This window comes from Falco punctatus (genome assembly GCF_963210335.1).
Source record: "Falco punctatus genome assembly, chromosome: 7".
In the NCBI taxonomy this organism is placed as follows: domain Eukaryota; kingdom Metazoa; phylum Chordata; class Aves; order Falconiformes; family Falconidae; genus Falco; species Falco punctatus.
In genome coordinates this window covers 24689588-24701566 of record NC_137587.1, presented here as the reverse complement: position 1 = coordinate 24701566, position 11979 = coordinate 24689588, and positions in this window count along the sequence as shown.

Here is an 11979-nt window from a genome sequence, read left to right as displayed (position 1 = left end):
GACTGCCTCCAAAAGCTTTGGTGCTCTGTTATGTGCCCTCTGCAAAAATGGTGAGGAGAAAATTATGGTCCTTCTATTTGGAAGCAAAGGTGTCAAAACAGAATAATAACCTAAAGCCAGACTGTGATTTTAGTGAGACAAATGGAAACACTGAGGCACTCCTATCAAGAAAACCGAACTGATACCATGTCACTGGAGATGAGAATCCAGCCCAAAGATAGGAAAGACAGCAGCAGATGGCACACCGTGCTGGTTTGCTAGTGTGTACTAAGGTGCCTCTGCCTTCTGTGAGCCCTGGCGGCCACGTGGAGAGTTGTGAGCTACACCGTATCAGCCCTGCAGATTTCAGCATGGTCTTTGTTCAAATTGCCTTCAGGTGTTAATTTTGAGAGGCACCAAACATCCAGAACTCTATTTAAAGCCACTGAGCACCATGGATACAGCACGTCTAGGAACATGGGGCCCCCAAAAGTGACTGTTCGTCTGTGGAAAGCCTCAGCCATGCCCCCTAGCAGCCACAGCTAGGGGTATGGCAGCACTTGCCCACTGTGCCAGAAAGTCACTGTCCTTGACATGGGCACAATCAGTGGCAAGGGGCCATTCAGTGGTAATCGGGGCTTATAACCAATTTACTGCCTATAGCAAGCTGTTGTCCACTGCCAATGACTTTGGATCACTACTAGTTTTCAATTGTCTTTGAGACAGTGACCTAAGAGATGAAGTCTCCAGCATGTTCTCAAACTCCTTCAAAACAACAATTTCCTGGAAACGTCTGGTTTCATTAGTCTCCAGTGCAGTATTACCTTATTTCTGTTGTTTTATTTACTTTTGTTGCTATGCCTTTGATCCTCAGGTTTGCTGCAGGTGCAGTCAGCAGGGACCTGGCTTTTTCATGTTTTCACAGCACAGTGACTTGGGGATGACAAATGCTGGAAATGAAATAAATGATGGATCAACCCATCCTTTCACTGCCCAGAGCCTGAACTTCAGAGAGCCCAAGGAGAGTGCTGGCAGCCAGGGCAGCACTTGGCAGCACCGCAGGGCATACAGTGGCACCCAGAAAAGTGCTCAGGATCCCTGCAAAGCAGCACAGGATTGGTTGTGCATTTGGCCAGCTGTGTCCTGCGCTGTCAGCAAAACCGGTATTGCCAAGAAGTGCCAGCAAGAAGGCAAAAGGTATGATTCTCTCCACAAAAGCCACCCCATTCATGCCAGACTTGAGAAGCTCCACAGTTGCACGCTAAATCCTTCCTGCCTTCCCCTGGATCATCCATCTTTCCCCACCTAAAGTTCCTGTGCTCCCAGGGATTTACAAACACATACACACACATGCACATCCGCAGAGGCAGGTTTTGAGATGCTTGATGGCAGCCCAGACCACATACAGTCTAATAGTGAGGGGCCAGAGCCACACAGGGAAGTCAGGGAGGAGGTGGGATCACCCTGGTTATCTGTTGAGCTGACAGGCTCAAGAGAACCAAAACATCTTTTCAGCTTGAGTGCTGGTTGATCCTGTGTCCAAATTGCCTGAAACACTGGACCATGCAGCTGTACTCTGTGGGTGACACTTGGGTTGAGAGGCTTCCCATCTCCCCTCATCAAGGTCACCTGGTCACTAATGAGCTTGTTTGGGCCACAGCCATTGTGAAATGCTTGCCAGGGGATCTCAGCGTTTTCTCATTCGCAGAGGAAAAGCAGCCACTGGGGACGTGCTGACACCATGAGTTTTCCTTGTTGTCAGCTTCCCAGGCAGTGGGCTGGTGTGAGGCAGCAGGATGCAGCTCAGCATGCAGATGCCTCGCAACCCGCCGGCCAGAGAGCACGGCCGACACAGGACAGCCTGGGAGCTCAGGATGGGAACACACATCATACACAATTTATTTTCCAGCCCATTGTGCTGCTTTGCTTTCTCCACTGATGTTTTCATTCAAACAGCAGCAATATAAAGGGGAATAAGGTCAGCTCATGCTTGCAAGTAAGAGTGATTCTAAGAAGCTGTCCCAGAATAGATCTGAATGGTCTGAATATTGAGGAGCCAAGATGCAGCCCAGCCTCAGGAGCTGAATGTGTGTATGTGCATACACACAGGTAGAGACAACCTCCTCCTTCCCCCTTTCCTCCTCCACTTTCTGGAGTTGTCTCCAGAGCCTCCCTTGCCAAAGCTGCTAATTGAGGAAGCAATGCCTTTCTCCTGCTTTCACATAGTTTTAGGGTGACTACTGAGGGTGACCATGAAAACAGCTGTTTCCCGATTAAGGTGTAAAACAGAGGACCACCACTGATCATTAAAGCTCCCAGGAAACGTTTCCATTAGGGGTGTTTTTAATTTTTGCTTCTGGACCAAATTTTTCTCCATGATATTGCTACTGCAGACTTTCTTGGGAAGATGCTTCCCTTTCTGTACTGAAGCTCCATCTCTCCTGTATGCCCAATAACTGTCAATATACATATTGAGGAATCTTGTACCTGTTTGAAAGGAATCAAACCTCCTTTGAATGAGACAGTAGAAAACAAGGTTTTCGGAAAAGGAAAATTCTTACTTGCACAACTAGGAAGCAAACTGCAGCTCCATGTTAGTTATCTTGAACACCTTGGACAGTGGAGAGATCTGCCAGGGCCACCTCGGGAGACAATGTTAGCAACCTGGGAAGGAGTGACCTTGAAGAAGGTGCCCAACTGCCCTGGACATCCTGGTGTCCCTGCAGGCTGAAGACTCTGCTGCCACTTAGTGCCTGGGTTCTTTGCATCACATGAAGCTAATTAACAGCAAGCACAGTGGCAAAATGCTTTCTGCATTGACATATGGTCACCATAAGTAATCCAGAGCTCTAAGCCCACTGCACGCTGCCGGCAGACTGGTGAGCTAACAGCAAGAGCTTTCACTGACGCCAGTCCTGATCTGGCTCAACGTAGCAATGTTGCTTCCCCAGGAAGCTCCCATGAGCTGTCTTCTCATCTGACTTTCTTTCCTTTATCCTGTTGCTGAAGGAGGCACTTGAAGCTGACAAAGTCTCAGTATCTGGGCAATCTTCTCCTACTATAAATAATAGCAGCCTCTTTCGGTAATCATCAACGCCATCAGCCCAGCATCTCAGCAAGCAATACTGGCATATGCGTTGTTAGCCTATCTTGCCAAGGATGCAGAATTGTGCCTAACATCTCTCCCTCAGCCCAGAACAAGCCTGGAGGAATATCCTGTGCCATCTGACTTGTCTCCATTAAGTTTTCTCTCCTGCTTTGCACTGTGCAGTCTGTAAGGTAGGTTGAACATGCAAGACTGAAACTAGTAATAAATATGTCACGTTGAGCAAATAGGACACGCAAATTGGTAGGAGTAAGGAACCTCTGTGGCATTAGGACTGCTGAGGGGCCTTTGTGAGGCTGTTCTTCATTGTGACAGCAAGAGCCTGTGAACTACACAGGTAGTACTATGGTGGATATATAGCATCTAAAATGCTATGTTTCTGAATCTCCCCATGAATCTTAAATCCTTGAGCATTCTCTCTCTATCTATCACTCACACAAACAGGGCTGTTCTGATCATCTGAATGAGAGAAAAAATATTATGCACAGACAGCTAACAATTTTCAGTGAAAAAGGTAGATATTATGATAGAAGCTGCTGTTTATGCCAATGAGATATTGAGATTGGCTGAGGATATATTGCACAAATACTGTATACAACCAACTCTTCTCTACCTCTAGACATACACATACTTTCTTTAGCTTAATAACTATGAGATGTCTCATTATATTCCTACACCTAATACCTCAAGTCAAACCACAGCATGTATGGCAATCAGGTTTTCAGAGCTTCAGCCCCCTTTTCCACTTCCGAATCTCTTTTGGGTTTCACCTTGACTTGTGCTGCTTCTCCTTCACCCCCTACCACAGCCCACACAGCCCAGGCTGCATCAAAGCAGCTCAGGGGCTGCAGCTAGACCAAAGTAAAAGTCACAACAGCTGGTTCTGGTCAGGACCTTCTCTAAGATCTTGGGAAAAGGAGACAGAGTTTCCCTTGATTTCCTCTCCTGATTCTCCAAACAACTCTGACCCTCGATCTTGTGAGATAGGTTTATCTAATAAAGCTATCATGTTGAATGTAACAAGAATATACTCCAACCAGTCTCATTTTGCAAGCTCTTAGTATTTCCTCAGCTGGTTTCACACTGAACAGATCCACCATCAACAGGTGTTCTTTACTGGATAAGAATAAATAAAGTATCTTTTCTTCTCCAGTTACTTCTAGGAAGAAAGACAAAGGTTTTAAGGAAGGCAGAAGGAAGGAAAGTATGTGTGGGCAAGTGACAAGTGTAACTGCAGTAAGGAGGAGCAGTGCTCATTGTTTCATAAAATTCACCATATGTTGCATGGCTTCATTACTCATACATTGTATGTGCTTGTTTGATGATTTGATCAGCTGTTGATTTCATTCCATACTGCTGCCAATTGATGACTTGGCTGATTTGATTTGAGTTGTATCCCTAACTCAAGGATTGCATTTTGCTCATTTTCAGTCTAGTTATTAAGAAAAATTAAAAAGATTACTCTGCTTTAGAGGTATTTTTAATTATTTCTGTGTATGTGTTATTTAATTTGCAGTAAAGCCTAACAGGAAGACATAGCCCAGAGTGTTGCTGCTAAGTCCCCAGAAAAGCCACACACCCACTGTGTACAGGCATGGGCAACCATAATGTTCTGCTTATCCATCTTACACAGGCTGCTGGGACATTTACTGGCTATATGGTAAGTGTCTTGAAGTGTAGGAGTCTAGGAGTATAAAAAAGAGACTTGATGGACCACAAAGGCCAGTTTCCTACAACTACAGATAAAACATATTTTATAATCCTCCTTCATACACTTCCCAGGTAAACTTACTAACATGTAGCTTTCAGAAGTGACAGTATTCTCTCTTGGGTGTTATGTACTGTTACCTATAAACCATGGGGTAAGGTGTTTGATTTCCTGTAAGAATTTTAGAAAATTTACATGAATAGATGACACCTCAAGCTATTGCTCAAATCCAGGCATTTTTCTTCAGCAGCCTCAACATCAGAGAGAAACTAGCAGAGCTATGTAGCTTCAGTTCCACTTTTCCCCTTGGTACCCATGAGAGCCCGTGCCTGATTGATGGAGACGTCTGTGGTCTGAGTGATGCTGTCCACATGGGCACAGGCAGGGCTGCGTTTGACAGAGGGACTGAAAGAAGCATTTAATTGTGCATATCGCACTGCAATGCCTGAGCCCATATGGTTTAGTGCAATATGCAGACTTGATTCTGGAAGGTGGTAGAAACATGAATGCGTTCTCTGTGAATCTGGGCCATCCAACATTTCTGTGGTTCAGATCTTGACTCTGAAGAAGCAGCCTTGCCTTCTCTTTCCTGTTTCTGAGGCAGTGAAGCAAGCCAGAAAGGTTATGGGGAAATTCTCCTTTCCTCTCCATACTGAAGTCTTGTGTATTTTTCCCTGCCACGCTGCAGATGTTATCAATGTCAAAAAAGCTTAGATGTTAACGAATAACAGTAGCTCCATCCCTAATGCACTGCCCTTTTGCAAGGGCACAAACCAGCACAGCAGCGATATAAGACAGCAGCACAAAGTGACAGGGAAAAGCTGGTGAAGAAAAGCTGTGTCTGGAAAAGCTGCAATATATGCCAAGGGAGCGTTTACTCTTGAGATTAGCTTTTTTGCTGAATTTCAGATGAAGATGCAGAAAATGCATTAAACACGACTGTCTTTCATTTGAATGTGTGTGCCTGTGCACACATAGCATGCCTGGAAGTACAGAACATGCAAATAAGAAATCCTCCCATGATACAGAGAAAAGCAGGCAAGAAACTGAGATGCAGCCACAGTGGCCCAGTGTGTGCTGTTGTGCTCTTTGCTCACCAGTTGCTTTTGAGCAAATGCAGGAGACTATAAGGGCTACATACCAAACAGACCACACACGGCTCAGGGAACAGTGTGCCGGGCCGAGTGCGAGCTATGGCCATGGTTACTCATGGTTACTTAGCAGTGGAGAGAAAGAAGTCAGGGGACAGTCCTCTGTCTGGGAGGTGTTGACAGGCAAAGGAAAAGATGAAGGAGCCAAGCAATGCTGAAAGAGCTGTTGATTACATACATGTGTATATAAAAAACCACAAGAAGAAGGAAGAAAAAAAGGAAGAGATGAATATGGATATAAAATGTTGGGAAAATACTTGTCCAGGTTCACAAACTGAAAACCAATCTCATTTCACTTGCCCTTTCTCATCTCATTTATTCACAGGACCGTGCTTTAGCAGTAGTAGTGGTGTGGATCTAATACAATCACATGGCCATCTTGCCAGAAATACCACCAGCCACCATAAGGGAGCTGCAGCAGCGCTGAGCTTAACAAGGCTCACAACTCTTGCAAACTGCATTCCAAAAATGGATTTATTTTTTTTTCCCTTAAGGCAGCAGGGATATAGTCTGCTCCAGATTTTGCTCTGTGATCCAGATTCTGATCACAACACACACCTGAAGGACAAAAGGATGTGGGCAGCAGAGCCTTAAACTGTATTAATGACAATTAATTTCCAGACCCCAGAAACAATAGAAGGCAGAGCTTTAATTAAAAAGTTTGAAGATGACACAGATAGAGGGAGAGAGATTTATGACCTGGCTTCTGTTTTCCAGAGGAACAGAACATCTGCAACACCTGCTAAAGCTAGTGGGATTCATGGGTGCCCAGCACCTGTGAAAACTGGGCCATATTTGTCTTGTCTGCTCTGCAGATTGGCAAGAAGCCATGGAAGTATACTTTTTACTTGGGAATTTATTCATTGTCTTTTTCTGTGGGAGCTGCCAGTTGCCTGATGGATTGTTTCTCTCTCTGCTGATATTCCCATAAGATCCAGAACAGAGAGGCATGGGAAGGGTTCACTCTGCATCCTTTAGGGTTGCAAATGACTTCTCCTGCCCTCTTGCAAGTTGGCAGGTGCCAGTGTGATCAGTTGCACCGCACAGCCCTTCTGCCTGCAGGAGGTAGGGTTCAGCCTGGTGGGACCCTCCTTTCACCCCTACTTCACTCCCACCCAGTGTTTCGCTGTACACGTGCTTTGGTAGCTCCTTGGTGTTCTCGTCACTCCCCATTGCTCACCCTGCTCTTGCAGAACCACATGATCTCCTTAAGCTGTGAGCAGCACCGTGGCTCCCCTGCCCCCGGGATAGCAGAAGCCCGCAGGCAGTAGTACCCCAGGACGTGCTGAACCCCACTCCCTCAGAAATGCTGGGAAAGCCACCGGAGCAGTACAAAAACCAGACAGAACGTGGGAGCGGGCCAGTATCTCAGTGGATTAAGCATGTTAGTGGGGAAGTCCAAATGCAGGCATGGGTCTAACCCAGGGTGACGCTTTTGTGGCAACAACAAAATCATCGCCCATGTCCACCCTGCAGATTCAGAAGACTTGCTGCCTCTGTCTCAGGACACTGCACCAAGTGACAGGTGCTCGTGCCCCACCCTCCAAGGGTTGAGTCGCTTTAAAAAACAAAATGCCCAAGGAAGCAGCTCTCTGACTCCCCTCTGCAGGTTTGTTCATCGCTGCCTGCAAACGCTCCCCCAGGGTGTGCGCTTGAAATCCCATCTGGGACATTGCTCTACTCCAACTTTGCATATAGCCACTGCATTGCCAAAGCTCGTTACCAGTTTGAGGAGCTTTGATTTTCAGGGGTCAGAGCTTGACAGAGTTGAGCTTCCAAAGGTGCCAGGTACAGCCTGCTCCCCAGACCCTGCCCACCCCCAGAACGGCAGTGCTGGAGGAGGAGGAGGGTTTACACTAACACGGGCCAGGCAGACCTCAGGATATCCCTTTACACGGCAGGGGCCAGCAGGTTTTCAGGTTGGCCTTAGGGTGTCCTGGCCTGGACAGGAGCTCAGAGTGGAGAGTCCCAGGCTGTACAGAGTGCTCTGGGTGCCTGCTGCCACTGCAGCAATGTCCCTGGCTCACCACCCAGCATCCTCGATGTTTCAGGGAGGATGGTGAGTTCCCACTGACTTCAATTACCTGAATATGCTGTTTATTTATGAAAAAGGCTTTTTTTTCATAGTGATTTGCCAGTGGCTGTGACCTGTCTCTATGCCTACAAAGAACCAGCCAGAGGTAAACACAGATGCTGAAACCCTGCTGGCATGAAGCAGCTAAATGAATGTATTTTCTTGGGTAATATGAGGGCTTCTGCTCATCGTGTATTTAATATACTTTACTGCTGACACAGGTAATAAAAAAAATGAAATTAATTGCATGGCTTACTCTGTCTCCAAAAAGGCTGAGAGACCAGTTGCTGCTGGTCTTCCTGTTAGGAGAGGGGACAAAATATTTACAGAGTGCAGTGCTGATCAACAGGCTATGCCTGACCATAAAACAAGCGGCACATTTTTCTTTTGGGCCCTGGTATGTGATAAATGTGGCTGTCAGACCCCTGCCACAGCAGCCATGAAAGGCATCCTGGACCCGACAGGCAGCAGGCAGGAGCTGCCTGCCAGCTCACCTCTTCCCCACGTGCTCATCTGCCCACCAGTGGGATTTATGGCTTCGGGATTTCTTCCTCCCAGCCCCATGACACTACCTACAACAAACTACAGCAGCACTGCAACTCCTGCCAGGAAGAAGCGTCTGTGCCACCTTTTCTCCTGCCTCACCTCTTCTTAAAGTGGGAGAGAAATTAACAGGAGCAGAGGAACACAAGAAACAAGCAGATGCGTGACCCTGATGCCTCCGATTATCTCACCGCAGCGGGCTGGCCCCTTTGTCCCACACTGTGGCTTCTGGCCAGGGCAGCTGTGGCCCTCTCGGTATTCCAGAGTACTCGGAGCTTTAATGAATACCAGTTGGCGGGTTGCTGGTCCTCACTCCCCCTGGCATTTGGGTTCACACTTCATTAACTGAGAAATGTTTTCCTTGGGGGATCATACTTCTTCCTCATTTGACCCCAGCTCTCAACTCATTTCCAGTCTGCTTCCTTGCCTGGCTCTGGGAACAACCCAAAGTGATTATGGCCTAGATCAGCAGCCAGGGCAGGAAATTAGTATCAGAGATGAGATGCCCTCAGGTTTGGCAAGTAAAGACTACAACTTTAGAAATTAAGGGAGTCCCACCATACCAGAGGGAGCTGGTATCCATCAGAGCAGCACCCTCTGAGTGTCAGTACAGCCACCCTTGCCTGACCCTGCTGGTTCCACCTCCCTGCTCTCCCGGTGTTTTTAGCACTCCTGCATGTCTGTACCTCCCTCTGCAGGAACAGCACCATCCATCACATTGTTTCCCTGCTTTCCGCCGAGCAGGCAGCCAGCTCTCCTTGCTGGGAAGGGCCTCACCACTTTTCCTGCCTCCCACTAAAGATCCATGAGGACTCATTAGCACACCTCACACATCAGCAAAGGATTGTTTGTTTCTTTATTGGAGAGGGTAAATGCTCATCTGCAGTTTCTGCCCCACCTTTTTCTCAGAGTCTTGCCAGCAATACTGATGGAAGAGACGCCAGTGCAATGGCAGGGAGCAATGTGGGAAGAACGTCCTCTGTTGTTCACAGATGGTGTGGGCTTTCGAAGCTCAAGCACCAGATCTCTGCTCCCTTGCCACCTCCCTGCACACAGTGGGGGCCAAGCCCTCCCCAGTCACCAGCACAGAGGTCACAGTGGACTCAGGGAAACCACCCAGACCACGGCCAGGCCTGAGGCATGAGGACCAAACCCAAACACTTCCCAGCTGCTGCATACCCGAACAGACTGCAGCAAGATGCAGGCACAGGGTGACAGTGCTGCTGCTGTCCCACAGCATGCCCGGGCACATGGCTGCGCTCCCTGTGCCAGTGGAGGCAGAAGATTTTTTTTTTTCTGACATTTTTGCAGTGACTGCTGCTTCATGCCTCAGCTTCCCCACTTCAAAATACAGAGGAGGTTTGTTTTGCCTCCTCTGGGACACTTAGCCTCTTTGCCATACAGCTCTCAGGGACAGAAACCATCTGCTCATGTGCCTCTCCAGGGCCACACACAATGGTGCCTCGCAGGACCCAGCTGCTAATATTAAACAGGGCTTTGGAGGCAGTTCAGACTATGAATTCACATTAGTGCCAGGACCATACTGCAAGCAGTGGACAGAGCTGCAACAGCCCTCGGTGTTCACCCCTGCCTTCCTGGCCACAGCACTTCTTGGGGAGCCCCCCAGCCCTGCCTGAACCACAGCAGCATCCCCCACCTCTCCCTCCACTGCAGAAGGGGACAGACTGGGGGGCTCCCCACAGCCAGGCTGCTTCACTTTCACCCCCATGTTCCTTGCTGTAACCCCTCTGCCAAAAGAAGCCAGACATATTCTAAAGAAGAACACTGCCTTTTCTAAAGCTGGAAGACGAAGCCCTTGTTTGCAACGTACCTCAACAGGGAGGAATTTGCACATCGGGGAGCTTGCTTCTTTTTTTTCTCCTCAAAAACGTCGTGGGTGGTTTTTCTGCAACAAGTCGGGTTCGGGGGGAGGAAGCCCTTATTTATTTACTTCCTGTGGAAAGATCCCAGCTGGTTTTACTGGTATTAGTTAACAATGAAATTTTGCAGCAGGGAGATAACATTCTGAGAGGAGACTCTCTCCATAGCCTGAGCTGGGGCATCTGTGCATGGAGGGAGTTTACCCTCCCCGGAGCTGCTGAACCGAGAGGCAGTGAGGAGAGGCCATGAGGAGTCATGGCCTTTTAATGTACTGGACAGAGAGAAATATTTTTGTCGGCAGTTCTGACTGCAGAAAAGACAAAGCCACCCACTGTGTACAAGGTCTGCTCAGCACTGCTGCTCTTTTAAACCTGATTATTTATATTTTTTTTGCCTTACTCAGACCACTGGAGCACCATCAGGGGCAGGGGCTTGAAGAACAACATTCAGATTTGCACTTTCCCAAAGTATAAGGGAATTTAAATTTTTTAAGCAGCAATATTTGCATTTAAATGCTGAAGGCTCCAGCCTGAAAAGGAGAGATCTCTTTTGCTGTGGTATGTAGAGTCTCCCAGCACATTACTGGGAGCCCCCCAACGCTGCAGAAGGAAAAGGTGACCACAGCCAGCTGCTTTTCACCACTCATTGCAACGTGGTAATGATCAAACAGCAGGGTGGAATACATCCTTATAAATCCATGCAATCTAATCCCAAGTCCAGCAAGCCACATTCCTGTGTTTCTTTGAACTTGATTTTGTTTCCGTTGTATTCAGTTAGGAGCGTTTCCTATTCAGAGGAGGTCAAACAATCTTTTCAAGTCCCAGCCCACAGTGGATTAAATACTTGGCAACACTGGGAACAGCAGGAGTTAGGCATGCCCGTGACGCCAGGCAGGATCCCAGCCCTGCTCCCGGCAGCTTCGGTGGTGTTTTAGCCTGGTTTAGGCACTCAACCAGCTGTTAAGACCCTGAATTCCTGTCCTGGAGCTGAAACACAATTGTGCCGTTGATTTAGGCTACCTTCCTGAAACCAGGGTTTCTTTCTCTGTAGGTCCATTGGAGATAACTATTCACGGGCAGACAGCTTTGTGGGGAGAAAAGCAACAAAGGAACAAAACCAATCCCAAACCCACATTTTAGTCTACAACTACAAGAAGAGTAAGGGCAGCAACTCTGAACATAACATCTTGGTACCTACAGAAATGCACGGCCCACTCCAAAAGACAGCGCACAAAGTGGAGCACAAAGCTTCAGCAACTGCACTGAAATGCCTCAGTTCGCTGCTTGCAGCGTTTGTCTTGCAGGTGGGCAGGTCAGACCCTCTGAAGTGGTAGAGGAAGCTCATCTCAGTTCAGTCGTGCCCCAGGAAAGGAACTATAACAGAACTATTAGACAGTGAAGCCAAGTGGAACGACCAGCACATGTTCTTGTTTTGCAGAGAGCCCCGCTGCGTACAGTTGCACCGCAGGAACTGCAGACCTACGCATGCACCACAGGGTTCACACAAGAGCTCAGATTGGGGCAGCTCAGGACTTTAC